The sequence below is a fragment of the Vigna angularis genome, chromosome 10 (genome assembly GCF_016808095.1).
Source record: "Vigna angularis cultivar LongXiaoDou No.4 chromosome 10, ASM1680809v1, whole genome shotgun sequence".
NCBI classification, from domain to species: Eukaryota; Viridiplantae; Streptophyta; class Magnoliopsida; order Fabales; family Fabaceae; genus Vigna; species Vigna angularis.
Genome location: NC_068979.1, coordinates 22,812,460 through 22,831,852, shown reverse-complemented (window position 1 = coordinate 22,831,852; position 19,393 = coordinate 22,812,460). Strand labels below are relative to the sequence as shown.

The 19,393-nt window shown below is 49.7% G+C and overlaps 59 non-coding genes across 59 annotated transcripts; all 59 read right to left on the bottom strand.

Annotated features, from left to right (window-relative positions):
- Positions 1–81: 81 nt before the first annotated feature.
- On the bottom strand, positions 82–200 carry LOC128194484 (5S ribosomal RNA). Its single transcript, XR_008245862.1, has one exon. It is a non-coding gene; the product is annotated as a 5S ribosomal RNA (ribosomal RNA).
- Positions 201–413: 213 nt separating this feature from the next.
- On the bottom strand, positions 414–532 carry LOC128194544 (5S ribosomal RNA). The gene has a single exon (XR_008245922.1). It is a non-coding gene; the product is annotated as a 5S ribosomal RNA (ribosomal RNA).
- Positions 533–745: 213 nt separating this feature from the next.
- On the bottom strand, positions 746–864 carry LOC128194511 (5S ribosomal RNA). Its single transcript, XR_008245889.1, has one exon. It is a non-coding gene; the product is annotated as a 5S ribosomal RNA (ribosomal RNA).
- A 213-nt stretch (positions 865–1,077) lies between these two features.
- On the bottom strand, positions 1,078–1,196 carry LOC128194592 (5S ribosomal RNA). The gene has a single exon (XR_008245967.1). It is a non-coding gene; the product is annotated as a 5S ribosomal RNA (ribosomal RNA).
- Positions 1,197–1,409: 213 nt separating this feature from the next.
- Positions 1,410–1,528, bottom strand: LOC128194605 (5S ribosomal RNA). Its single transcript, XR_008245980.1, has one exon. It is a non-coding gene; the product is annotated as a 5S ribosomal RNA (ribosomal RNA).
- Positions 1,529–1,741: 213 nt separating this feature from the next.
- LOC128194558 (5S ribosomal RNA) lies at positions 1,742–1,860 on the bottom strand. The gene has a single exon (XR_008245933.1). It is a non-coding gene; the product is annotated as a 5S ribosomal RNA (ribosomal RNA).
- A 213-nt stretch (positions 1,861–2,073) lies between these two features.
- On the bottom strand, positions 2,074–2,192 carry LOC128194606 (5S ribosomal RNA). Its single transcript, XR_008245981.1, has one exon. It is a non-coding gene; the product is annotated as a 5S ribosomal RNA (ribosomal RNA).
- Positions 2,193–2,405: 213 nt separating this feature from the next.
- LOC128194542 (5S ribosomal RNA) lies at positions 2,406–2,524 on the bottom strand. Its single transcript, XR_008245920.1, has one exon. It is a non-coding gene; the product is annotated as a 5S ribosomal RNA (ribosomal RNA).
- A 213-nt stretch (positions 2,525–2,737) lies between these two features.
- On the bottom strand, positions 2,738–2,856 carry LOC128194501 (5S ribosomal RNA). Its single transcript, XR_008245879.1, has one exon. It is a non-coding gene; the product is annotated as a 5S ribosomal RNA (ribosomal RNA).
- Positions 2,857–3,069: 213 nt separating this feature from the next.
- LOC128194596 (5S ribosomal RNA) lies at positions 3,070–3,188 on the bottom strand. Its single transcript, XR_008245971.1, has one exon. It is a non-coding gene; the product is annotated as a 5S ribosomal RNA (ribosomal RNA).
- A 213-nt stretch (positions 3,189–3,401) lies between these two features.
- LOC128194521 (5S ribosomal RNA) lies at positions 3,402–3,520 on the bottom strand. The gene has a single exon (XR_008245899.1). It is a non-coding gene; the product is annotated as a 5S ribosomal RNA (ribosomal RNA).
- Positions 3,521–3,733: 213 nt separating this feature from the next.
- Positions 3,734–3,852, bottom strand: LOC128194500 (5S ribosomal RNA). The gene has a single exon (XR_008245878.1). It is a non-coding gene; the product is annotated as a 5S ribosomal RNA (ribosomal RNA).
- Positions 3,853–4,065: 213 nt separating this feature from the next.
- Positions 4,066–4,184, bottom strand: LOC128194519 (5S ribosomal RNA). Its single transcript, XR_008245897.1, has one exon. It is a non-coding gene; the product is annotated as a 5S ribosomal RNA (ribosomal RNA).
- Positions 4,185–4,397: 213 nt separating this feature from the next.
- Positions 4,398–4,516, bottom strand: LOC128194472 (5S ribosomal RNA). The gene has a single exon (XR_008245850.1). It is a non-coding gene; the product is annotated as a 5S ribosomal RNA (ribosomal RNA).
- A 213-nt stretch (positions 4,517–4,729) lies between these two features.
- Positions 4,730–4,848, bottom strand: LOC128194520 (5S ribosomal RNA). The gene has a single exon (XR_008245898.1). It is a non-coding gene; the product is annotated as a 5S ribosomal RNA (ribosomal RNA).
- A 213-nt stretch (positions 4,849–5,061) lies between these two features.
- LOC128194499 (5S ribosomal RNA) lies at positions 5,062–5,180 on the bottom strand. Its single transcript, XR_008245877.1, has one exon. It is a non-coding gene; the product is annotated as a 5S ribosomal RNA (ribosomal RNA).
- A 213-nt stretch (positions 5,181–5,393) lies between these two features.
- Positions 5,394–5,512, bottom strand: LOC128194517 (5S ribosomal RNA). The gene has a single exon (XR_008245895.1). It is a non-coding gene; the product is annotated as a 5S ribosomal RNA (ribosomal RNA).
- A 213-nt stretch (positions 5,513–5,725) lies between these two features.
- On the bottom strand, positions 5,726–5,844 carry LOC128194495 (5S ribosomal RNA). The gene has a single exon (XR_008245873.1). It is a non-coding gene; the product is annotated as a 5S ribosomal RNA (ribosomal RNA).
- Positions 5,845–6,057: 213 nt separating this feature from the next.
- On the bottom strand, positions 6,058–6,176 carry LOC128194603 (5S ribosomal RNA). The gene has a single exon (XR_008245978.1). It is a non-coding gene; the product is annotated as a 5S ribosomal RNA (ribosomal RNA).
- A 213-nt stretch (positions 6,177–6,389) lies between these two features.
- Positions 6,390–6,508, bottom strand: LOC128194482 (5S ribosomal RNA). Its single transcript, XR_008245860.1, has one exon. It is a non-coding gene; the product is annotated as a 5S ribosomal RNA (ribosomal RNA).
- A 213-nt stretch (positions 6,509–6,721) lies between these two features.
- LOC128194591 (5S ribosomal RNA) lies at positions 6,722–6,840 on the bottom strand. The gene has a single exon (XR_008245966.1). It is a non-coding gene; the product is annotated as a 5S ribosomal RNA (ribosomal RNA).
- Positions 6,841–7,053: 213 nt separating this feature from the next.
- LOC128194537 (5S ribosomal RNA) lies at positions 7,054–7,172 on the bottom strand. The gene has a single exon (XR_008245915.1). It is a non-coding gene; the product is annotated as a 5S ribosomal RNA (ribosomal RNA).
- A 213-nt stretch (positions 7,173–7,385) lies between these two features.
- On the bottom strand, positions 7,386–7,504 carry LOC128194471 (5S ribosomal RNA). Its single transcript, XR_008245849.1, has one exon. It is a non-coding gene; the product is annotated as a 5S ribosomal RNA (ribosomal RNA).
- A 213-nt stretch (positions 7,505–7,717) lies between these two features.
- LOC128194494 (5S ribosomal RNA) lies at positions 7,718–7,836 on the bottom strand. The gene has a single exon (XR_008245872.1). It is a non-coding gene; the product is annotated as a 5S ribosomal RNA (ribosomal RNA).
- Positions 7,837–8,049: 213 nt separating this feature from the next.
- On the bottom strand, positions 8,050–8,168 carry LOC128194602 (5S ribosomal RNA). The gene has a single exon (XR_008245977.1). It is a non-coding gene; the product is annotated as a 5S ribosomal RNA (ribosomal RNA).
- Positions 8,169–8,381: 213 nt separating this feature from the next.
- On the bottom strand, positions 8,382–8,500 carry LOC128194498 (5S ribosomal RNA). The gene has a single exon (XR_008245876.1). It is a non-coding gene; the product is annotated as a 5S ribosomal RNA (ribosomal RNA).
- A 213-nt stretch (positions 8,501–8,713) lies between these two features.
- LOC128194516 (5S ribosomal RNA) lies at positions 8,714–8,832 on the bottom strand. The gene has a single exon (XR_008245894.1). It is a non-coding gene; the product is annotated as a 5S ribosomal RNA (ribosomal RNA).
- Positions 8,833–9,045: 213 nt separating this feature from the next.
- LOC128194493 (5S ribosomal RNA) lies at positions 9,046–9,164 on the bottom strand. Its single transcript, XR_008245871.1, has one exon. It is a non-coding gene; the product is annotated as a 5S ribosomal RNA (ribosomal RNA).
- Positions 9,165–9,377: 213 nt separating this feature from the next.
- Positions 9,378–9,496, bottom strand: LOC128194601 (5S ribosomal RNA). Its single transcript, XR_008245976.1, has one exon. It is a non-coding gene; the product is annotated as a 5S ribosomal RNA (ribosomal RNA).
- Positions 9,497–9,709: 213 nt separating this feature from the next.
- On the bottom strand, positions 9,710–9,828 carry LOC128194481 (5S ribosomal RNA). Its single transcript, XR_008245859.1, has one exon. It is a non-coding gene; the product is annotated as a 5S ribosomal RNA (ribosomal RNA).
- Positions 9,829–10,041: 213 nt separating this feature from the next.
- On the bottom strand, positions 10,042–10,160 carry LOC128194618 (5S ribosomal RNA). Its single transcript, XR_008245993.1, has one exon. It is a non-coding gene; the product is annotated as a 5S ribosomal RNA (ribosomal RNA).
- A 213-nt stretch (positions 10,161–10,373) lies between these two features.
- Positions 10,374–10,492, bottom strand: LOC128194536 (5S ribosomal RNA). The gene has a single exon (XR_008245914.1). It is a non-coding gene; the product is annotated as a 5S ribosomal RNA (ribosomal RNA).
- A 213-nt stretch (positions 10,493–10,705) lies between these two features.
- Positions 10,706–10,824, bottom strand: LOC128194470 (5S ribosomal RNA). Its single transcript, XR_008245848.1, has one exon. It is a non-coding gene; the product is annotated as a 5S ribosomal RNA (ribosomal RNA).
- Positions 10,825–11,037: 213 nt separating this feature from the next.
- On the bottom strand, positions 11,038–11,156 carry LOC128194492 (5S ribosomal RNA). Its single transcript, XR_008245870.1, has one exon. It is a non-coding gene; the product is annotated as a 5S ribosomal RNA (ribosomal RNA).
- A 213-nt stretch (positions 11,157–11,369) lies between these two features.
- On the bottom strand, positions 11,370–11,488 carry LOC128194600 (5S ribosomal RNA). The gene has a single exon (XR_008245975.1). It is a non-coding gene; the product is annotated as a 5S ribosomal RNA (ribosomal RNA).
- A 213-nt stretch (positions 11,489–11,701) lies between these two features.
- On the bottom strand, positions 11,702–11,820 carry LOC128194480 (5S ribosomal RNA). The gene has a single exon (XR_008245858.1). It is a non-coding gene; the product is annotated as a 5S ribosomal RNA (ribosomal RNA).
- Positions 11,821–12,033: 213 nt separating this feature from the next.
- Positions 12,034–12,152, bottom strand: LOC128194590 (5S ribosomal RNA). Its single transcript, XR_008245965.1, has one exon. It is a non-coding gene; the product is annotated as a 5S ribosomal RNA (ribosomal RNA).
- A 213-nt stretch (positions 12,153–12,365) lies between these two features.
- Positions 12,366–12,484, bottom strand: LOC128194545 (5S ribosomal RNA). Its single transcript, XR_008245923.1, has one exon. It is a non-coding gene; the product is annotated as a 5S ribosomal RNA (ribosomal RNA).
- A 213-nt stretch (positions 12,485–12,697) lies between these two features.
- LOC128194469 (5S ribosomal RNA) lies at positions 12,698–12,816 on the bottom strand. Its single transcript, XR_008245847.1, has one exon. It is a non-coding gene; the product is annotated as a 5S ribosomal RNA (ribosomal RNA).
- Positions 12,817–13,029: 213 nt separating this feature from the next.
- On the bottom strand, positions 13,030–13,148 carry LOC128194491 (5S ribosomal RNA). Its single transcript, XR_008245869.1, has one exon. It is a non-coding gene; the product is annotated as a 5S ribosomal RNA (ribosomal RNA).
- A 213-nt stretch (positions 13,149–13,361) lies between these two features.
- LOC128194599 (5S ribosomal RNA) lies at positions 13,362–13,480 on the bottom strand. The gene has a single exon (XR_008245974.1). It is a non-coding gene; the product is annotated as a 5S ribosomal RNA (ribosomal RNA).
- Positions 13,481–13,693: 213 nt separating this feature from the next.
- LOC128194497 (5S ribosomal RNA) lies at positions 13,694–13,812 on the bottom strand. The gene has a single exon (XR_008245875.1). It is a non-coding gene; the product is annotated as a 5S ribosomal RNA (ribosomal RNA).
- A 213-nt stretch (positions 13,813–14,025) lies between these two features.
- On the bottom strand, positions 14,026–14,144 carry LOC128194515 (5S ribosomal RNA). Its single transcript, XR_008245893.1, has one exon. It is a non-coding gene; the product is annotated as a 5S ribosomal RNA (ribosomal RNA).
- A 213-nt stretch (positions 14,145–14,357) lies between these two features.
- Positions 14,358–14,476, bottom strand: LOC128194490 (5S ribosomal RNA). Its single transcript, XR_008245868.1, has one exon. It is a non-coding gene; the product is annotated as a 5S ribosomal RNA (ribosomal RNA).
- A 213-nt stretch (positions 14,477–14,689) lies between these two features.
- Positions 14,690–14,808, bottom strand: LOC128194598 (5S ribosomal RNA). The gene has a single exon (XR_008245973.1). It is a non-coding gene; the product is annotated as a 5S ribosomal RNA (ribosomal RNA).
- Positions 14,809–15,021: 213 nt separating this feature from the next.
- LOC128194479 (5S ribosomal RNA) lies at positions 15,022–15,140 on the bottom strand. Its single transcript, XR_008245857.1, has one exon. It is a non-coding gene; the product is annotated as a 5S ribosomal RNA (ribosomal RNA).
- A 213-nt stretch (positions 15,141–15,353) lies between these two features.
- On the bottom strand, positions 15,354–15,472 carry LOC128194589 (5S ribosomal RNA). The gene has a single exon (XR_008245964.1). It is a non-coding gene; the product is annotated as a 5S ribosomal RNA (ribosomal RNA).
- A 213-nt stretch (positions 15,473–15,685) lies between these two features.
- LOC128194535 (5S ribosomal RNA) lies at positions 15,686–15,804 on the bottom strand. The gene has a single exon (XR_008245913.1). It is a non-coding gene; the product is annotated as a 5S ribosomal RNA (ribosomal RNA).
- Positions 15,805–16,017: 213 nt separating this feature from the next.
- Positions 16,018–16,136, bottom strand: LOC128194512 (5S ribosomal RNA). Its single transcript, XR_008245890.1, has one exon. It is a non-coding gene; the product is annotated as a 5S ribosomal RNA (ribosomal RNA).
- A 213-nt stretch (positions 16,137–16,349) lies between these two features.
- Positions 16,350–16,468, bottom strand: LOC128194620 (5S ribosomal RNA). Its single transcript, XR_008245995.1, has one exon. It is a non-coding gene; the product is annotated as a 5S ribosomal RNA (ribosomal RNA).
- A 213-nt stretch (positions 16,469–16,681) lies between these two features.
- On the bottom strand, positions 16,682–16,800 carry LOC128194489 (5S ribosomal RNA). Its single transcript, XR_008245867.1, has one exon. It is a non-coding gene; the product is annotated as a 5S ribosomal RNA (ribosomal RNA).
- Positions 16,801–17,013: 213 nt separating this feature from the next.
- Positions 17,014–17,132, bottom strand: LOC128194597 (5S ribosomal RNA). The gene has a single exon (XR_008245972.1). It is a non-coding gene; the product is annotated as a 5S ribosomal RNA (ribosomal RNA).
- Positions 17,133–17,345: 213 nt separating this feature from the next.
- On the bottom strand, positions 17,346–17,464 carry LOC128194478 (5S ribosomal RNA). Its single transcript, XR_008245856.1, has one exon. It is a non-coding gene; the product is annotated as a 5S ribosomal RNA (ribosomal RNA).
- Positions 17,465–17,554: 90 nt separating this feature from the next.
- Positions 17,555–17,673, bottom strand: LOC128194595 (5S ribosomal RNA). Its single transcript, XR_008245970.1, has one exon. It is a non-coding gene; the product is annotated as a 5S ribosomal RNA (ribosomal RNA).
- A 213-nt stretch (positions 17,674–17,886) lies between these two features.
- On the bottom strand, positions 17,887–18,005 carry LOC128194506 (5S ribosomal RNA). Its single transcript, XR_008245884.1, has one exon. It is a non-coding gene; the product is annotated as a 5S ribosomal RNA (ribosomal RNA).
- A 213-nt stretch (positions 18,006–18,218) lies between these two features.
- LOC128194488 (5S ribosomal RNA) lies at positions 18,219–18,337 on the bottom strand. The gene has a single exon (XR_008245866.1). It is a non-coding gene; the product is annotated as a 5S ribosomal RNA (ribosomal RNA).
- Positions 18,338–18,550: 213 nt separating this feature from the next.
- Positions 18,551–18,669, bottom strand: LOC128194619 (5S ribosomal RNA). The gene has a single exon (XR_008245994.1). It is a non-coding gene; the product is annotated as a 5S ribosomal RNA (ribosomal RNA).
- A 213-nt stretch (positions 18,670–18,882) lies between these two features.
- LOC128194527 (5S ribosomal RNA) lies at positions 18,883–19,001 on the bottom strand. The gene has a single exon (XR_008245905.1). It is a non-coding gene; the product is annotated as a 5S ribosomal RNA (ribosomal RNA).
- Positions 19,002–19,214: 213 nt separating this feature from the next.
- LOC128194616 (5S ribosomal RNA) lies at positions 19,215–19,333 on the bottom strand. Its single transcript, XR_008245991.1, has one exon. It is a non-coding gene; the product is annotated as a 5S ribosomal RNA (ribosomal RNA).
- Between the last annotated feature and the right edge of the window lie 60 nt (positions 19,334–19,393).

Below are 19,393 nucleotides of genomic sequence, written 5' to 3'. Positions count from 1 at the left end.
GTCGTGTAGGCGGTACTTTGGGACTTGGTTGCGACTAACAAGGACGGAAAAAAACGTAAAAAAGAAAAGAACGTCAAAAAAGAGGTGCAACACGAGGACTTCCCAGGAGGTCACCCATCCTAGTACTACTCTTGCCCAAGCACGCTTCACTGCGGAGTTCTGATGGGATCCGGTTCATTAGTGCTGGTATGATCGCACCTATCAAGTATCGCACGATCAATGCATATATGGCTTCGGCAGCGTGTACAAGATTTAACACTTGGGGAGACGCGTGCGAGGGCCCTGAGGTGGATTGTTTGGGTCCGAAAAAGCCGTGGTAAGAGTTAGTCGGAGTCGTGTAGGCGGTACTTTGGGACTTGGTTGCGACTAACAAGGACGGAAAAAAACGTAAAAAAGAAAAGAACGTCAAAAAAGAGGTGCAACAAGAGGATTTCCCAGGAGGTCACCGATCCTAGTACTACTCTCGCCGAAGCACGCTTCACTGCGGAGTTCTGATGGGATCCAGTGCATTAGTGCTGGTATGATCGCACCTGTCAAGTATCGCACGATCAATGCATATATGGCTTCGGCAGCGTGTACAAGTTTTAACAATTGGGGAGACGCGTGCGAGGGCCCTGAGGTGGATGGTTTGGGTCCGAAAAAGCCGTGGTAAGAGTTAGTCGGAGTCGTGTAGGCGGTACTTTGGGACTTGGTTGCGACTAACAAGGACGGAAAAAAACGTAAAAAAGAAAAGAACGTCAAAAAAGAGGTGCAACACGAGGACTTCCCAAGAGGTCACCCATCCTAGTACTACTCTCGCCCAAGCACGCTTAACTACGGAGTTCTAATGGGATCTGATGCATTAGTACTGGTATGACCGCACCTGTCAAGTATTGCACGATCAATCCATATATGGCTTCGGCAGCGTGTACAAGTTTTAACACTTGGGGAGACGCGTGCGAGGGCTCTGAGGTGGATGGTTTGGGTCCGAAAAAGCCGTGGCAAGAGTTAGTCGGAGTCGTGTAGGTGGTACTTTGGGACTTGGTTGCGACTAACAAGGACGGAAAAAAATGTAAAAAAGAAAAGAACGTCAAAAAAGAGGTGCAACACGAGGACTTCCCAGGAGGTCACCCATCCTAGTACTACTCTCGCCCAAGCACGCTTCACTGCGGAGTTCTGATGGGATCCGGTTCATTAGTGCTGGTATGATCGCACCTGTCAAGTATCGCACGATCAATGCATATATGGCTTCGGCAGCGTGTACAAGTTGTAACACTTGGGGAGACGCGTGCGAGGGCCCTGAGGTGGATGGTTTGGGTCCGAAAAAGCCGTGGTAAGAGTTAGTCGGAGTCGTGTAGGCGGTACTTTGGGACTTGGTTGCGACTAACAAGGACGGAAAAAAATGTAAAAAAGAAAAGAACGTCAAAAAAGAGGTGCAACACGAGGACTTCCCAGGAGGTCACCCATCCTAGTACTACTCTCGCCCAAGCACGCTTCATTGCGGAGTTCTGATGGGATCCGGTTCATTAGTGCTGGTATGATCGCACCTGTCAAGTATCGCACGATCAATGCATATATGGCTTCGGCAGCGTGTACAAGTTGTAACACTTGGGGAGACGCGTGCGAGGGCCCTGAGGTGGATGGTTTGGGTCCGAAAAAGCCGTGGTAAGAGTTAGTCGGAGTCGTGTAGGCGGTACTTTGGGACTTGGTTGCGACTAACAAGGACGGAAAAAAACGTAAAAAAGAAAAGAACGTCAAAAAAGAGGTGCAACACGAGGACTTCCCAGGAGGTCACCCATCCTAGTACTACACTCGCCCAAGCACGCTTAGCTGCGGAGTTCTGATGGGATCCGGTGGATTAGTGCTGGTATGATCGCACCTGTCAAGTATCGCACGATCAATGCATATATGGCTTCGGCAGCGTGTACAAGTTGTAACACTTGGGGAGACGCGTGCGAGGGCCCTAAGGTGGATGGTTTGGGTCCGAAAAAGCCGTGGTAAGAGATAGTCGGAGTCGTGTAGGCGGTACTTTGGGACTTGGTTGCGACTAACAAGGACGGAAAAAAACGTAAAAAAGAAAAGAACGTCAAAAAAGAGGTGCAACACGAGGACTTCCCAGGAGGTCACCCATCCTAGTACTACTCTCGCCCAAGCACGATTAGCTTCGGACTTCTGATGGGATCCGGTGCATTAGTGCTGGTATGATCGCACCTGTCAAGTATCGCACGATCAATGCATATATGGCTTCGGCAGCGTGTACAAGTTTTAACGCTTGGGGAGACGCGTGCGAGGGCCTTGAGGTGGATGGTTTCGGTCCGAAAAAGCCGTGGTAAGAGTTAGTCGGAGTCGTGTAGGCGGTACTTTGGGACTTGGTTGCGACTAACAAGGACGGAAAAAAACGTAAAAAAGAAAAGAACGTCAAAAAAGAGGTGCAACAAGAAGACTTCCCAGGAGGTCACCGATCCTAGTACTACTCTCGCCCAAGCACGCTTCACTGCGGAGTTCTGATGGGATCTAGTGCATTAGTGCTGGTATGATCGCACCTGTCAAGTATCGCACGATCAATGCATATATGGCTTCGGCAGCGTGTACAAGTTTTAACACTTGGGGAGACGCGTGCGAGGGCCCTGAGGTGGATGGTTTGGGTCCGAAAAAGCCGTGGTAAGAGTTAGTCAGAGTCGTGTAGGCGGTACTTTGGGACTTGGTTGCGACTAACAAGGACGGAAAAAAACGTAAAAAAGAAAAGAACGTCAAAAAAGAGGTGCAACACGAGGACTTCCCAAGAGGTCACCCATCCTAGTACTACTCTCGCCCAAGCACGCTTAACTACGGAGTTCTGATGGGATCTGATGCATTAGTACTGGTATGACCGCACCTGTCAAGTATTGCACGATCAATCCATATATGGCTTCGGCAGCGTGTACAAGTTTTAACACTTGGGGAGACGCGTGCGAGGGCTCTGAGGTGGATGGTTTGGGTCCGAAAAAGCCGTGGTAAGAGTTAGTCAGAGTCGTGTAGGCGGTACTTTGGGACTTGGTTGCGACTAACAAGGACGGAAAAAAACGTAAAAAAGAAAAGAACGTCAAAAAAGAGGTGCAACACGAGGACTTCCCAGGAGGTCACCCATCCTAGTACTACTCTCGCCCAAGCACGCTTCACTGCGGAGTTCTGATGGGATCCGGTGCATTAGTACTGGTTTGATCGCACCTGTCAAGTATCGCACGATCAATGCATATATGGCTTCGGCAGCGTGTACAAGTTTTAACACTTGGGGAGACGCGTGCGAGGGCCCTGAGGTGGATGGTTTGGGTCCGAAAAAGTCGTGGTAAGAGTTAGTCGGAGTCGTGTAGGCGGTACTTTGGGACTTGGTTGCGACTAACAAGGACGGAAAAAAATGTAAAAAAGAAAAGAACGTCAAAAAAGAGGTGCGACACGAGGACTTCCCAGGAGGTCACCGATCCTAGTACTACTCTCGCCCAAGCACGCTTCACTGCGGAGTTCTGATGGGATCTAGTGCATTAGTGCTGGTATGATCGCACCTGTCAAGTATCGCACGATCAATGCATATATGGCTTCGGCAGCTTGTACAAGTTTTAACACTTGGGGAGACGCGTGCGAGGGCCCTGAGGTGGATGGTTTGGGTCCGAAAAAGCCGTGGTAAGAGTTAGTCAGAGTCGTGTAGGCGGTACTTTGGGACTTGGTTGCGACTAACAAGGACGGAAAAAAACGTAAAAAAGAAAAGAACGTCAAAAAAGAGGTGCAACACGAGGACTTCCCAAGAGGTCACCCATCCTAGTACTACTCTCGCCCAAGCACGCTTAACTACGGAGTTCTGATGGGATCTGATGCATTAGTACTGGTATGACCGCACCTGTCAAGTATTGCACGATCAATCCATATATGGCTTCGGCAGCGTGTACAAGTTTTAACACTTGGGGAGACGCGTGCGAGGGCTCTGAGGTGGATGGTTTGGGTCCGAAAAAGCCGTGGTAAGAGTTAGTCAGAGTCGTGTAGGCGGTACTTTGGGACTTGGTTGCGACTAACAAGGACGGAAAAAAACGTAAAAAAGAAAAGAACGTCAAAAAAGAGGTGCAACGCGAGGACTTCCCAGGAGGTCACCCATCCTAGTACTACTCTCGCCCAAGCACGCTTCACTGCGGAGTTCTGATGGGATCCGGTGCATTAGTACTGGTTTGATCGCAGCTGTCAAGTATCGCACGATCAATGCATATATGGCTTCGGCAGCGTGTACAAGTTTTAACACTTGGGGAGACGCGTGCGAGGGCTTTGAGGTGGATGGTTTGGGTCCGAAAAAGTCGTGGTAAGAGTTAGTCGGAGTCGTGTAGGCGGTACTTTGGGACTTGGTTGCGACTAACAAGGACGGAAAAAAACGTAAAAAAGAAAAGAACGTCAAAAAAGAGGTGCAACGCGAGGACTTCCCAGGAGGTCACCCATCCTAGTACTACTCTCGCCCAAGCACGCTTCACTGCGGAGTTCTGATGGGATCCGGTGCATTAGTACTGGTTTGATCGCACCTGTCAAGTATCGCACGATCAATGCATATATGGCTTCGGCAGCGTGTACAAGTTTTAACACTTGGGGAGACGCGTGCGAGGGTCCTGAGGTGGATGGTTTGGGTCCGAAAAAGTCGTGGTAAGAGTTAGTCGGAGTCGTGTAGGCGGTACTTTGGGACTTGGTTGCGACTAACAAGGACGGAAAAAAATGTAAAAAAGAAAAGAACGTCAAAAAAGAGGTGCGACACGAGGACTTCCCAGGAGGTCACCGATCCTAGTACTACTCTCGCCCAAGCACGCTTCACTGCGGAGTTCTGATGGGATCTAGTGCATTAGTGCTGGTATGATCGCACCTGTCAAGTATCGCACGATCAATGCATATATGGCTTCGGCAGCTTGTACAAGTTTTAACACTTGGGGAGACGCGTGCGAGGGCCCTGAGGTGGATGGTTTGGGTCCGAAAAAGCCGTGGTAAGAGTTAGTCAGAGTCGTGTAGGCGGTACTTTGGGACTTGGTTGCGACTAACAAGGACGGAAAAAAACGTAAAAAAGAAAAGAACGTCAAAAAAGAGGTGCAACACGAGGACTTCCCAAGAGGTCACCCATCCTAGTACTACTCTCGCCCAAGCACGCTTAACTACGGAGTTCTGATGGGATCTGATGCATTAGTACTGGTATGACCGCACCTGTCAAGTATTGCACGATCAATCCATATATGGCTTCGGCAGCGTGTACAAGTTTTAACACTTGGGGAGACGCGTGCGAGGGCTCTGAGGTGGATGGTTTGGGTCCGAAAAAGCCGTGGTAAGAGTTAGTCAGAGTCGTGTAGGCGGTACTTTGGGACTTGGTTGCGACTAACAAGGACGGAAAAAAACGTAAAAAAGAAAAGAACGTCAAAAAAGAGGTGCAACGCGAGGACTTCCCAGGAGGTCACCCATCCTAGTACTACTCTCGCCCAAGCACGCTTCACTGCGGAGTTCTGATGGGATCCGGTGCATTAGTACTGGTTTGATCGCAGCTGTCAAGTATCGCACGATCAATGCATATATGGCTTCGGCAGCGTGTACAAGTTTTAACACTTGGGGAGACGCGTGCGAGGGCTTTGAGGTGGATGGTTTGGGTCCGAAAAAGTCGTGGTAAGAGTTAGTCGGAGTCGTGTAGGCGGTACTTTGGGACTTGGTTGCGACTAACAAGGACGGAAAAAAATGTAAAAAAGAAAAGAACGTCAAAAAAGAGGTGCGACACGAGGACTTCCCAGGAGGTCACCGATCCTAGTACTACTCTCGCCCAAGCACGCTTCACTGCGGAGTTCTGATGGGATCCAGTGCATTAGTGCTGGTATGATCGCACCTGTCAAGTATCGCACGATCAATGCATATATGGCTTCGGCAGCGTGTACAAGTTTTAACACTTGGGGAGACGCGTGCGAGGGCCCTGAGGTGGATGGTTTGGGTCCGAAAAAGCCGTGGTAAGAGTTAGTCAGAGTCGTGTAGGCGGTACTTTGGGACTTGGTTGCGACTAACAAGGACGGAAAAAAACGTAAAAAAGAAAAGAACGTCAAAAAAGAGGTGCAACACGAGGACTTCCCAAGAGGTCACCCATCCTAGTACTACTCTCGCCCAAGCACGCTTCACTGCGGAGTTCTGATGGGATCCGGTTCATTAGTGCTGGTATGATCGCACCTGTCAAGTATCGCACGATCAATGCATATATGGCTTCGGCAGCGTGTACAAGTTGTAACACTTGGGGAGACGCGTGCGAGGGCCCTGAGGTGGATGGTTTGGGTCCGAAAAAGCCGTGGTAAGAGTTAGTCGGAGTCGTGTAGGCGGTACTTTGGGACTTGGTTGCGACTAACAAGGACGGAAAAAAACGTAAAAAAGAAAAGAACGTCAAAAAAGAGGTGCAACAGGAGGACTTCCCAGGAGGTCACCCATCCTAGTACTACACTCGCCCAAGCACGCTTAGCTGCGGAGTTCTGATGGGATCCGGTGCATTAGTGCTGGTATGATCGCACCTGTCAAGTATCGCACGATCAATGCATATATTGCTTCGGCAGCGTGTACAAGTTGTAACACTTGGGGAGACGCGTGCGAGGGCCCTAAGGTGGATGGTTTGGTTCCGAAAAAGCCGTGGTAAGAGTTAGTCGGAGTCCTGTAGGCGGTACTTTGGGACTTGGTTGCGACTAACAAGGACGGAAAAAAACGTAAAAAAGAAAAGAACGTCAAAAAAGAGGTGCAACACGAGGACTTCCCAGGAGGTCACCCATCCTAGTACTACACTCGCCCAAGCACGCTTAGCTGCGGAGTTCTGATGGGATCCGGTGCATTAGTGCTGGTATGATAGCACCTGTCAAGTATCGCACGATCAATGCATATATGGCTTCGGCAGCGTGTACAAGTTTTATAGCATGGGGAGACGCGTGCGAGGGCCCTGAGGTAGATGGTTTGGGTCCGAAAAAGCCGTGGTAAGAGTTAGTCAGAGTCGTGTAGGCGGTACTTTGGGACTTGGTTGCGACTAACAAGGACGAAAAAAAATATAAAAAAGAAAAGAACGTCAAAAAAGAGGTGCAACACGAGGACTTCCCAAGAGGTCACCTATCCTAGTACTAGTCTCGCCCAAGCACGCTTCACTGCGGAGTTCTGATGGGATCTGATGCATTAGTACTGGTATGACCGCACCTGTCAAGTATTGCACGATCAATCCATATATGGCTTCGGCAGCGTGTACAAGTTTTAACACTTGGGGAGACGCGTGCGAGGGCTCTGAGGTGGATGGTTTGGGTCCGAAAAAGCCGTGGTAAGAGTTAGTCAGAGTCGTGTAGGCGGTACTTTGGGACTTGGTTGCGACTAACAAGGACGGAAAAAAACGTAAAAAAGAAAAGAACGTCAAAAAAGAGGTGCAACGCGAGGACTTCCCAGGAGGTCACCCATCCTAGTACTACTCTCGCCCAAGCACGCTTCACTGCGGAGTTCTGATGGGATCCGGTGCATTAGTACTGGTTTGATCGCACCTGTCAAGTATCGCACGATCAATGCATATATGGCTTCGGCAGCGTGTACAAGTTTTAACACTTGGGGAGACGCGTGCGAGGGCTTTGAGGTGGATGGTTTGGGTCCGAAAAAGTCGTGGTAAGAGTTAGTCGGAGTCGTGTAGGCGGTACTTTGGGACTTGGTTGCGACTAACAAGGACGGAAAAAAATGTAAAAAAGAAAAGAACGTCAAAAAAGAGGTGCGACACGAGGACTTCCCAGGAGGTCACCGATCCTAGTACTACTCTCGCCCAAGCACGCTTCACTGCGGAGTTCTGATGGGATCCAGTGCATTAGTGCTGGTATGATCGCACCTGTCAAGTATCGCACGATCAATGCATATATGGCTTCGGCAGCGTGTACAAGTTTTAACACTTGGGGAGACGCGTGCGAGGGCCCTGAGGTGGATGGTTTGGGTCCGAAAAAGCCGTGGTAAGAGTTAGTCAGAGTCGTGTAGGCGGTACTTTGGGACTTGGTTGCGACTAACAAGGACGGAAAAAAACGTAAAAAAGAAAAGAACGTCAAAAAAGAGGTGCAACACGAGGACTTCCCAAGAGGTCACCCATCCTAGTACTACTCTCGCCCAAGCACGCTTCACTGCGGAGTTCTGATGGGATCCGGTTCATTAGTGCTGGTATGATCGCACCTTTCAAGTATCGCACGATCAATGCATATATGGCTTCGGCAGCGTGTACAAGTTGTAACACTTGGGGAGACGCGTGCGAGGGCCCTGAGGTGGATGGTTTGGGTCCGAAAAAGCCGTGGTAAGAGTTAGTCGGAGTCGTGTAGGCGGTACTTTGGGACTTGGTTGCGACTAACAAGGACGGAAAAAAACGTAAAAAAGAAAAGAACGTCAAAAAAGAGGTGCAACACGAGGACTTCCCAAGAGGTCACCCATCCTAGTACTACTCTCGCCCAAGCACGCTTAACTACGGAGTTCTGATGGGATCTGATGCATTAGTACTGGTATGACCGCACCTGTCAAGTATTGCACGATCAATCCATATATGGCTTCGGCAGCGTGTACAAGTTTTAACACTTGGGGAGACGCGTGCGAGGGCTCTGAGGTGGATGGTTTGGGTCCGAAAAAGCCGTGGTAAGAGTTAGTCAGAGTCGTGTAGGCGGTACTTTGGGACTTGGTTGCGACTAACAAGGACGGAAAAAAACGTAAAAAAGAAAAGAACGTCAAAAAAGAGGTGCAACGCGAGGACTTCCCAGGAGGTCACCCATCCTAGTACTACTCTCGCCCAAGCACGCTTCACTGCGGAGTTCTGATGGGATCCGGTGCATTAGTACTGGTTTGATCGCAGCTGTCAAGTATCGCACGATCAATGCATATATGGCTTCGGCAGCGTGTACAAGTTTTAACACTTGGGGAGACGCGTGCGAGGGCTTTGAGGTGGATGGTTTGGGTCCGAAAAAGTCGTGGTAAGAGTTAGTCGGAGTCGTGTAGGCGGTACTTTGGGACTTGGTTGCGACTAACAAGGACGGAAAAAAATGTAAAAAAGAAAAGAACGTCAAAAAAGAGGTGCGACACGAGGACTTCCCAGGAGGTCACCGATCCTAGTACTACTCTCGCCCAAGCACGCTTCACTGCGGAGTTCTGATGGGATCCAGTGCATTAGTGCTGGTATGATCGCACCTGTCAAGTATCGCACGATCAATGCATATATGGCTTCGGCAGCGTGTACAAGTTTTAACACTTGGGGAGACGCGTGCGAGGGCCCTGAGGTGGATGGTTTGGGTCCGAAAAAGCCGTGGTAAGAGTTAGTCAGAGTCGTGTAGGCGGTACTTTGGGACTTGGTTGCGACTAACAAGGACGGAAAAAAACGTAAAAAAGAAAAGAACGTCAAAAAAGAGGTGCAACACGAGGACTTCCCAAGAGGTCACCCATCCTAGTACTACTCTCGCCCAAGCACGCTTCACTGCGGAGTTCTGATGGGATCCGGTTCATTAGTGCTGGTATGATCGCACCTGTCAAGTATCGCACGATCAATGCATATATGGCTTCGGCAGCGTGTACAAGTTGTAACACTTGGGGAGACGCGTGCGAGGGCCCTGAGGTGGATGGTTTGGGTCCGAAAAAGCCGTGGTAAGAGTTAGTCGGAGTCGTGTAGGCGGTACTTTGGGACTTGGTTGCGACTAACAAGGACGGAAAAAAACGTAAAAAAGAAAAGAACGTCAAAAAAGAGGTGCAACAGGAGGACTTCCCAGGAGGTCACCCATCCTAGTACTACACTCGCCCAAGCACGCTTAGCTGCGGAGTTCTGATGGGATCCGGTGCATTAGTGCTGGTATGATCGCACCTGTCAAGTATCGCACGATCAATGCATATATTGCTTCGGCAGCGTGTACAAGTTGTAACACTTGGGGAGACGCGTGCGAGGGCCCTAAGGTGGATGGTTTGGTTCCGAAAAAGCCGTGGTAAGAGTTAGTCGGAGTCCTGTAGGCGGTACTTTGGGACTTGGTTGCGACTAACAAGGACGGAAAAAAACGTAAAAAAGAAAAGAACGTCAAAAAAGAGGTGCAACACGAGGACTTCCCAGGAGGTCACCCATCCTAGTACTACACTCGCCCAAGCACGCTTAGCTGCGGAGTTCTGATGGGATCCGGTGCATTAGTGCTGGTGTGATAGCACCTGTCAAGTATCGCACGATCAATGCATATATGGCTTCGGCAGCGTGTACAAGTTTTATAGCATGGGGAGACGCGTGCGAGGGCCCTGAGGTAGATGGTTTGGGTCCGAAAAAGCCGTGGTAAGAGTTAGTCAGAGTCGTGTAGGCGGTACTTTGGGACTTGGTTGCGACTAACAAGGACGAAAAAAAATATAAAAAAGAAAAGAACGTCAAAAAAGAGGTGCAACACGAGGACTTCCCAAGAGGTCACCTATCCTAGTACTAGTCTCGCCCAAGCACGCTTCACTGCGGAGTTCTGATGGGATCTGATGCATTAGTACTGGTATGACCGCACCTGTCAAGTATTGCACGATCAATCCATATATGGCTTCGGCAGCGTGTACAAGTTTTAACACTTGGGGAGACGCGTGCGAGGGCTCTGAGGTGGATGGTTTGGGTCCGAAAAAGCCGTGGTAAGAGTTAGTCAGAGTCGTGTAGGCGGTACTTTGGGACTTGGTTGCGACTAACAAGGACGGAAAAAAACGTAAAAAAGAAAAGAACGTCAAAAAAGAGGTGCAACGCGAGGACTTCCCAGGAGGTCACCCATCCTAGTACTACTCTCGCCCAAGCACGCTTCACTGCGGAGTTCTGATGGGATCCGGTGCATTAGTACTGGTTTGATCGCACCTGTCAAGTATCGCACGATCAATGCATATATGGCTTCGGCAGCGTGTACAAGTTTTAACACTTGGGGAGACGCGTGCGAGGGCTTTGAGGTGGATGGTTTGGGTCCGAAAAAGTCGTGGTAAGAGTTAGTCGGAGTCGTGTAGGCGGTACTTTGGGACTTGGTTGCGACTAACAAGGACGGAAAAAAATGTAAAAAAGAAAAGAACGTCAAAAAAGAGGTGCGACACGAGGACTTCCCAGGAGGTCACCGATCCTAGTACTACTCTCGCCCAAGCACGCTTCACTGCGGAGTTCTGATGGGATCCAGTGCATTAGTGCTGGTATGATCGCACCTGTCAAGTATCGCACGATCAATGCATATATGGCTTCGGCAGCGTGTACAAGTTTTAACACTTGGGGAGACGCGTGCGAGGGCCCTGAGGTGGATGGTTTGGGTCCGAAAAAGCCGTGGTAAGAGTTAGTCAGAGTCGTGTAGGCGGTACTTTGGGACTTGGTTGCGACTAACAAGGACGGAAAAAAACGTAAAAAAGAAAAGAACGTCAAAAAAGAGGTGCAACACGAGGACTTCCCAAGAGGTCACCCATCCTAGTACTACTCTCGCCCAAGCACGCTTCACTGCGGAGTTCTGATGGGATCCGGTTCATTAGTGCTGGTATGATCGCACCTTTCAAGTATCGCACGATCAATGCATATATGGCTTCAGCAGCGTGTACAAGTTGTAACACTTGGGGAGACGCGTGCGAGGGCCCTGAGGTGGATGGTTTGGGTCCGAAAAAGCCGTGGTAAGAGTTAGTCGGAGTCGTGTAGGCGGTACTTTGGGACTTGGTTGCGACTAACAAGGACGGAAAAAAACGTAAAAAAGAAAAGAACGTCAAAAAAGAGGTGCAACAGGAGGACTTCCCAGGAGGTCACCCATCCTAGTACTACACTCGCCCAAGCACGCTTAGCTGCGGAGTTCTGATGGGATCCGGTGCATTAGTGCTGGTATGATCGCACCTGTCAAGTATCGCACGATCAATGCATATATTGCTTCGGCAGCATGTACAAGTTGTAACACTTGGGGAGACGCGTGCGAGGGCCCTAAGGTGGATGGTTTGGTTCCGAAAAAGCCGTGGTAAGAGTTAGTCGGAGTCCTGTAGGCGGTACTTTGGGACTTGGTTGCGACTAACAAGGACGGAAAAAAACGTAAAAAAGAAAAGAACGTCAAAAAAGAGGTGCAACACGAGGACTTCCCAGGAGGTCACCCATCCTAGTACTACACTCGCCCAAGCACGCTTAGCTGCGGAGTTCTGATGGGATCCGGTGCATTAGTGCTGGTATGATAGCACCTGTCAAGTATCGCACGATCAATGCATATATGGCTTCGGCAGCGTGTACAAGTTTTATAGCATGGGGAGACGCGTGCGAGGGCCTTGAGGTAGATGGTTTGGGTCCGAAAAAGCCGTGGTAAGAGTTAGTCAGAGTCGTGTAGGCGGTACTTTGGGACTTGGTTGCGACTAACAAGGACGAAAAAAAATATAAAAAAGAAAAGAACGTCAAAAAAGAGGTGCAACACGAGGACTTCCCAAGAGGTCACCTATCCTAGTACTAGTCTCGCCCAAGCACGCTTCACTGCGGAGTTCTGATGGGATATGATGCATTAGTACTGGTATGACCGCACCTGTCAAGTATTGCACGATCAATCCATATATGGCTTCGGCAGCGTGTACAAGTTTTAACACTTGGGGAGACGCGTGCGAGGGCTCTGAGGTGGATGGTTTGGGTCCGAAAAAGCCGTGGTAATAGTTAGTCAGAGTCGTGTAGGCGGTACTTTGGGACTTGGTTGCGACTAACAAGGACGGAAAAAAACGTAAAAAAGAAAAGAACGTCAAAAAAGAGGTGCAACGCGAGGACTTCCCAGGAGGTCACCCATCCTAGTACTACTCTCGCCCAAGCACGCTTCACTGCGGAGTTCTGATGGGATCCGGTGCATTAGTACTGGTTTGATCGCACCTGTCAAGTATCGCACGATCAATGCATATATGGCTTCGGCAGCGTGTACAAGTTTTAACACTTGGGGAGACGCGTGCGAGGGCTTTGAGGTGGATGGTTTGGGTCCGAAAAAGTCGTGGTAAGAGTTAGTCGGAGTCGTGTAGGCGGTACTTTGGGACTTGGTTGCGACTAACAAGGACGGAAAAAAATGTAAAAAAGAAAAGAACGTCAAAAAAGAGGTGCGACACGAGGACTTCCCAGGAGGTCACCGATCCTAGTACTACTCTCGCCCAAGCACGCTTCACTGCGGAGTTCTGATGGGATCCAGTGCATTAGTGCTGGTATGATCGCACCTGTCAAGTATCGCACGATCAATGCATATATGGCTTCGGCAGCGTGTACAAGTTTTAACACTTGGGGAGACGCGTGCGAGGGCCCTGAGGTGGATGGTTTGGGTCCGAAAAAGCCGTGGTAAGAGTTAGTCAGAGTCGTGTAGGCGGTACTTTGGGACTTGGTTGCGACTAACAAGGACGGAAAAAAACGTAAAAAAGAAAAGAACGTCAAAAAAGAGGTGCAACACGAGGACTTCCCAAGAGGTCACCCATCCTAGTACTACTCTCGCCCAAGCACGCTTCACTGCGGAGTTCTGATGGGATCCGGTTCATTAGTGCTGGTATGATCGCACCTTTCAAGTATCGCACGATCAATGCATATATGGCTTCGGCAGCGTGTACAAGTTGTAACACTTGGGGAGACGCGTGCGAGGGCCCTGAGGTGGATGGTTTGGGTCCGAAAAAGCCGTGGTAAGAGTTAGTCGGAGTCGTGTAGGCGGTACTTTGGGACTTGGTTGCGACTAACAAGGACGGAAAAAAACGTAAAAAAGAAAAGAACGTCAAAAAAGAGGTGCAACACGAGGACTTCCCAAGAGGTCACCCATCCTAGTACTACTCTCGCCCAAGCACGCTTAACTACGGAGTTCTGATGGGATCTGATGCATTAGTACTGGTATGACCGCACCTGTCAAGTATTGCACGATCAATCCATATATGGCTTCGGCAGCGTGTACAAGTTTTAACACTTGGGGAGACGCGTGCGAGGGCTCTGAGGTGGATGGTTTGGGTCCGAAAAAGCCGTGGTAAGAGTTAGTCAGAGTCGTGTAGGCGGTACTTTGGGACTTGGTTGCGACTAACAAGGACGGAAAAAAACGTAAAAAAGAAAAGAACGTCAAAAAAGAGGTGCAACGCGAGGACTTCCCAGGAGGTCACCCATCCTAGTACTACTCTCGCCCAAGCACGCTTCACTGCGGAGTTCTGATGGGATCCGGTGCATTAGTACTGGTTTGATCGCAGCTGTCAAGTATCGCACGATCAATGCATATATGGCTTCGGCAGCGTGTACAAGTTTTAACACTTGGGGAGACGCGTGCGAGGGCTTTGAGGTGGATGGTTTGGGTCCGAAAAAGTCGTGGTAAGAGTTAGTCGGAGTCGTGTAGGCGGTACTTTGGGACTTGGTTGCGACTAACAAGGACGGAAAAAAATGTAAAAAAGAAAAGAACGTCAAAAAAGAGGTGCGACACGAGGACTTCCCAGGAGGTCACCGATCCTAGTACTACTCTCGCCCAAGCACGCTTCACTGCGGAGTTCTGATGGGATCCAGTGCATTAGTGCTGGTATGATCGCACCTGTCAAGTATCGCACGATCAATGCATATATGGCTTCGGCAGCGTGTACAAGTTTTAACACTTGGGGAGACGCGTGCGAGGGCCCTGAGGTGGATGGTTTGGGTCCGAAAAAGCCGTGGTAAGAGTTAGTCAGAGTCGTGTAGGCGGTACTTTGGGACTTGGTTGCGACTAACAAGGACGGAAAAAAACGTAAAAAAGAAAAGAACGTCAAAAAAGAGGTGCAACACGAGGACTTCCCAAGAGGTCACCCATCCTAGTACTACTCTCGCCCAAGCACGCTTCACTGCGGAGTTCTGATGGGATCCGGTTCATTAGTGCTGGTATGATCGCACCTGTCAAGTATCGCACGATCAATGCATATATGGCTTCGGCAGCGTGTACAAGTTGTAACACTTGGGGAGACGCGTGCGAGGGCCCTGAGGTGGATGGTTTGGGTCCGAAAAAGCCGTGGTAAGAGTCAGTCGGAGTCGTGTAGGCGGTACTTTGGGACTTGGTTGCGACTAACAAGGACGGAAAAAAACGTAAAAAAGAAAAGAACGTCAAAAAAGAGGTGCAACAGGAGGACTTCCCAGGAGGTCACCCATCCTAGTACTACACTCGCCCAAGCACGCTTAGCTGCGGAGTTCTGATGGGATCCGGTGCATTAGTGCTGGTATGATCGCACCTGTCAAGTATCGCACGATCAATGCATATATTGCTTCGGCAGCGTGTACAAGTTGTAACACTTGGGGAGACGCGAGCGAGGGCCCTAAGGTGGATGGTTTGGTTCCGAAAAAGCCGTGGTAAGAGTTAGTCGGAGTCCTGTAGGCGGTACTTTGGGACTTGGTTGCGACTAACAAGGACGGAAAAAAACGTAAAAAAGAAAAGAACGTCAAAAAAGAGGTGCAACACGAGGACTTCCCAGGAGGTCACCCATCCTAGTACTACACTCGCCCAAGCACGCTTAGCTGCGGAGTTCTGATGGGATCCGGTGCATTAGTGCTGGTATGATAGCACCTGTCAAGTATCGCACGATCAATGCATATATGGCTTCGGCAGCGTGTACAAGTTTTATAGCATGGGGAGACGCGTGCGAGGGCCCTGAGGTAGATGGTTTGGGTCCGAAAAAGCCGTGGTAAGAGTTAGTCAGAGTCGTGTAGGCGGTACTTTGGGACTTGGTTGCGACTAACAAGGACGAAAAAAAATATAAAAAAGAAAAGAACGTCAAAAAAGAGGTGCAACACGAGGACTTCCCAAGAGGTCACCTATCCTAGTACTAGTCTCGCCCAAGCACGCTTCACTGCGGAGTTCTGATGGGATCTGATGCATTAGTACTGGTATGACCGCACCTGTCAAGTATTGCACGATCAATCCATATATGGCTTCGGCAGCGTGTACAAGTTTTAACACTTGGGGAGACGCGTGCGAGGGCTCTGAGGTGGATGGTTTGGGTCCGAAAAAGCCGTGGTAAGAGTTAGTCAGAGTCGTGTAGGCGGTACTTTGGGACTTGGTTGCGACTAACAAGGACGGAAAAAAACGTAAAAAAGAAAAGAACGTCAAAAAAGAGGTACAACGCGAGGACTTCCCAGGAGGTCACCCATCCTAGTACTACTCTCGCCCAAGCACGCTTCACTGCGGAGTTCTGATGGGATCCGGTGCATTAGTACTGGTTTGATCGCACCTGTCAAGTATCGCACGATCAATGCATATATTGCTTCGGCAGCGTGTACAAGTTGTAACACTTGGGGAGACGCGAGCGAGGGCCCTAAGGTGGATGGTTTGGTTCCGAAAAAGCCGTGGTAAGAGTTAGTCGGAGTCCTGTAGGCGGTACTTTGGGACTTGGTTGCGACTAACAAGGACGGAAAAAAACGTAAAAAAGAAAAGAACGTCAAAAAAGAGGTGCAACACGAGGACTTCCCAGGAGGTCACCCATCCTAGTACTACTCTCGCCCAAGCACGCTTCACTGCGGAGTTCTGATGGGATCCAGTGCATTAGTACTGGTTTGATCGCACCTGTCAAGTATCGCACGATCAATGCATATATGGCTTCGGCAGCGTGTACAAGTTTTAACACTTGGGGAGACGCGTGCGAGGGCTTTGAGGTGGATGGTTTGGGTCCGAAAAAGTCGTGGTAAGAGTTAGTCGGAGTCGTGTAGGCGGTACTTTGGGACTTGGTTGCGACTAACAAGGACGGAAAAAAATGTAAAAAAGAAAAGAACGTCAAAAAAGAGGTGCGACACGAGGACTTCCCAGGAGGTCACCGATCCTAGTACTACTCTCGCCCAAGCACGCTTCACTGCGGAGTTCTGATGGGATCCAGTGCATTAGTGCTGGTATGATCGCACCTGTCAAGTATCGCACGATCAATGCATATATGGCTTCGGCAGCGTGTACAAGTTTTAACACTTGGGGAGACGCGTGCGAGGGCCCTGAGGTGGATGGTTTGGGTCCGAAAAAGCCGTGGTAAGAGTTAGTCAGAGTCGTGTAGGCGGTACTTTGGGACTTGGTTGCGACTAACAAGGACGGAAAAAAACGTAAAAAAGAAAAGAACGTCAAAAAAGAGGTGCAACACGAGGACTTCCCAAGAGGTCACCCATCCTAGTACTACTCTCGCCCAAGCACGCTTCACTGCGGAGTTCTGATGGGATCCGGTTCATTAGTGCTGGTATGATCGCACCTTTCAAGTATCGCACGATCAATGCATATATGGCTTCGGCAGCGTGTACAAGTTGTAACACTTGGGGAGACGCGTGCGAGGGCCCTGAGGTGGATGGTTTGGGTCCGAAAAAGCCGTGGTAAGAGTTAGTCGGAGTCGTGTAGGCGGTACTTTGGGACTTGGTTGCGACTAACAAGGACGGAAAAAAACGTAAAAAAGAAAAGAACGTCAAAAAAGAGGTGCAACAGGAGGACTTCCCAGGAGGTCACCCATCCTAGTACTACACTCGCCCAAGCACGCTTAGCTGCGGAGTTCTGATGGGATCCGGTGCATTAGTGCTGGTATGATCGCACCTGTCAAGTATCGCACGATCAATGCATATATTGCTTCGGCAGCGTGTACAAGTTGTAACACTTGGGGAGACGCGTGCGAGGGCCCTAAAAAAGAGGTGCAACACGAGGACTTCCCAGGAGGTCACCCATCCTAGTACTACTCTCGCCCAAGCACGCTTAACTACGGAGTTCTGATGGGATCTGATGCATTAGTGCTGGTATGATCGCACCTGTCAAGTATTGCACGATCAATGCATATATGGCTTCGGCAGCGTGTACAAGTTTTAACACTTGGGGAGACGCGTGCGAGGGCTCTGAGGTGGATGGTTTGGGTCCGAAAAAGCCGTGGTAAGAGTTAGTCAGAGTCGTGTAGGCGGTACTTTGGGACTTGGTTGCGACTAACAAGGACGGAAAAAAACGTAAAAAAGAAAAGAACGTCAAAAAAGAGGTGCAACACGAGGACTTCCCAGGAGGTCACCCATCCTAGTACTACTCTCGCCCAAGCACGCTTAGCTGCGGACTTTTGATGGGATCCGGTGCATTAGTGCTGGTATGATCGCACCTGTCAAGTATCGCACGATCAATGCATATATGGCTTCGGCAGCATGTACAAGTTTTAACGCTTGGGGAGACGCGTGCGAGGGCACTGAGGTGGATGGTTTGGGTCCGAAAAAGCCGTGGTAAGAGTTAGTCGGAGTCGTGTAGGCGGTACTTTGGGACTTGGTTGCGACTAACAAGGACGGAAAAAAACGTAAAAAAGAAAAGAACGTCAAAAAAGAGGTGCAACAAGAGGACTTCCCAGGAGGTCACCCATCCTAGTACTACTCTCGCCCAAGCACGCTTCACTGCGGAGTTCTGATGGGATCCAGTGCATTAGTGCTGGTATGATCGCACCTGTCAAGTATCGCACGATCAATGCATATATGGCTTCGGCAGCGTGTACAAGTTTTAACACTTTGGGAGACGCGTGCGAGGGCCCTGAGGTGGATGGTTTGGGTCCGAAAAAGCCGTGGTAAGAGTTAGTCGGAGTCGTGTAGGCGGTACTTTGGGACTTGGTTGCGACTAACAAGGATGGAAAAAAACGTAAAAAAGAAAAGAACGTCAAAAAAGAGGTGCAACACGAGGACTTCCCAGGAGGTCACCCATCCTAGTACTACACTCGCCCAACCACGCTTAGCTGCGGAGTTCTGATGGGATCCGGTGCATTAGTGCTGGTATGATCGCACCTGTCAAGTATCGCACGATCAATGCATATATGGCTTCGGCAGCGTGTACAAGTTTTAAAGCTTGGGGAGACGCGTGCGAGGGCCCTGAGGTAGATGGTTTGGGTCCGAAAAAGCCGTGGTAAGAGTTAGTCAGAGTCGTGTAGGCGGTACTTTGCGACTTGGTTCCGACTAACAAGGACGAAAAAAAATATAAAAAAGAAAAGAACGTCAAAAAAGAGGTGCAACACGAGGACTTCCCAGGAGGTCACCCTTCCTAGTACTACTCTCACCCAAGCACGCTTCACTGCAGAGTTCTGATGGGATCTAATGCATTAGTGCTGGTATGATCGCACCTGTCAAGTATTGCACGATCAATGCATATATGGCTTCGCCAGCGTGTACAAGTTTTAACACTTGGGGAGACGCGTGCGAGGGCTCTGAGGTGGATGGTTTGGGTCCGAAAAAGCCGTGGTAAGAGTTAGTCAGAGTCATGTAGGCGGTACTTTGGGACTTGGTTGCGACTAACAAGGACGGAAAAAAAGGTAAAAAAGAAAAGAACGTCAAAAAAGAGGTGCAACACGGGGACTTCCCAAGAGGTCACCCATCCTAGTACTACTCTCGCCCAAGCACGCTTAACTACGGAGTTCTGATGGGATCTGATGCATTAGTGCTGGTATGATCGCACCTGTCAAGTATTGCACGATCAATGCATATATGGCTTCGGCAGCGTATACAAGTTTTAACACT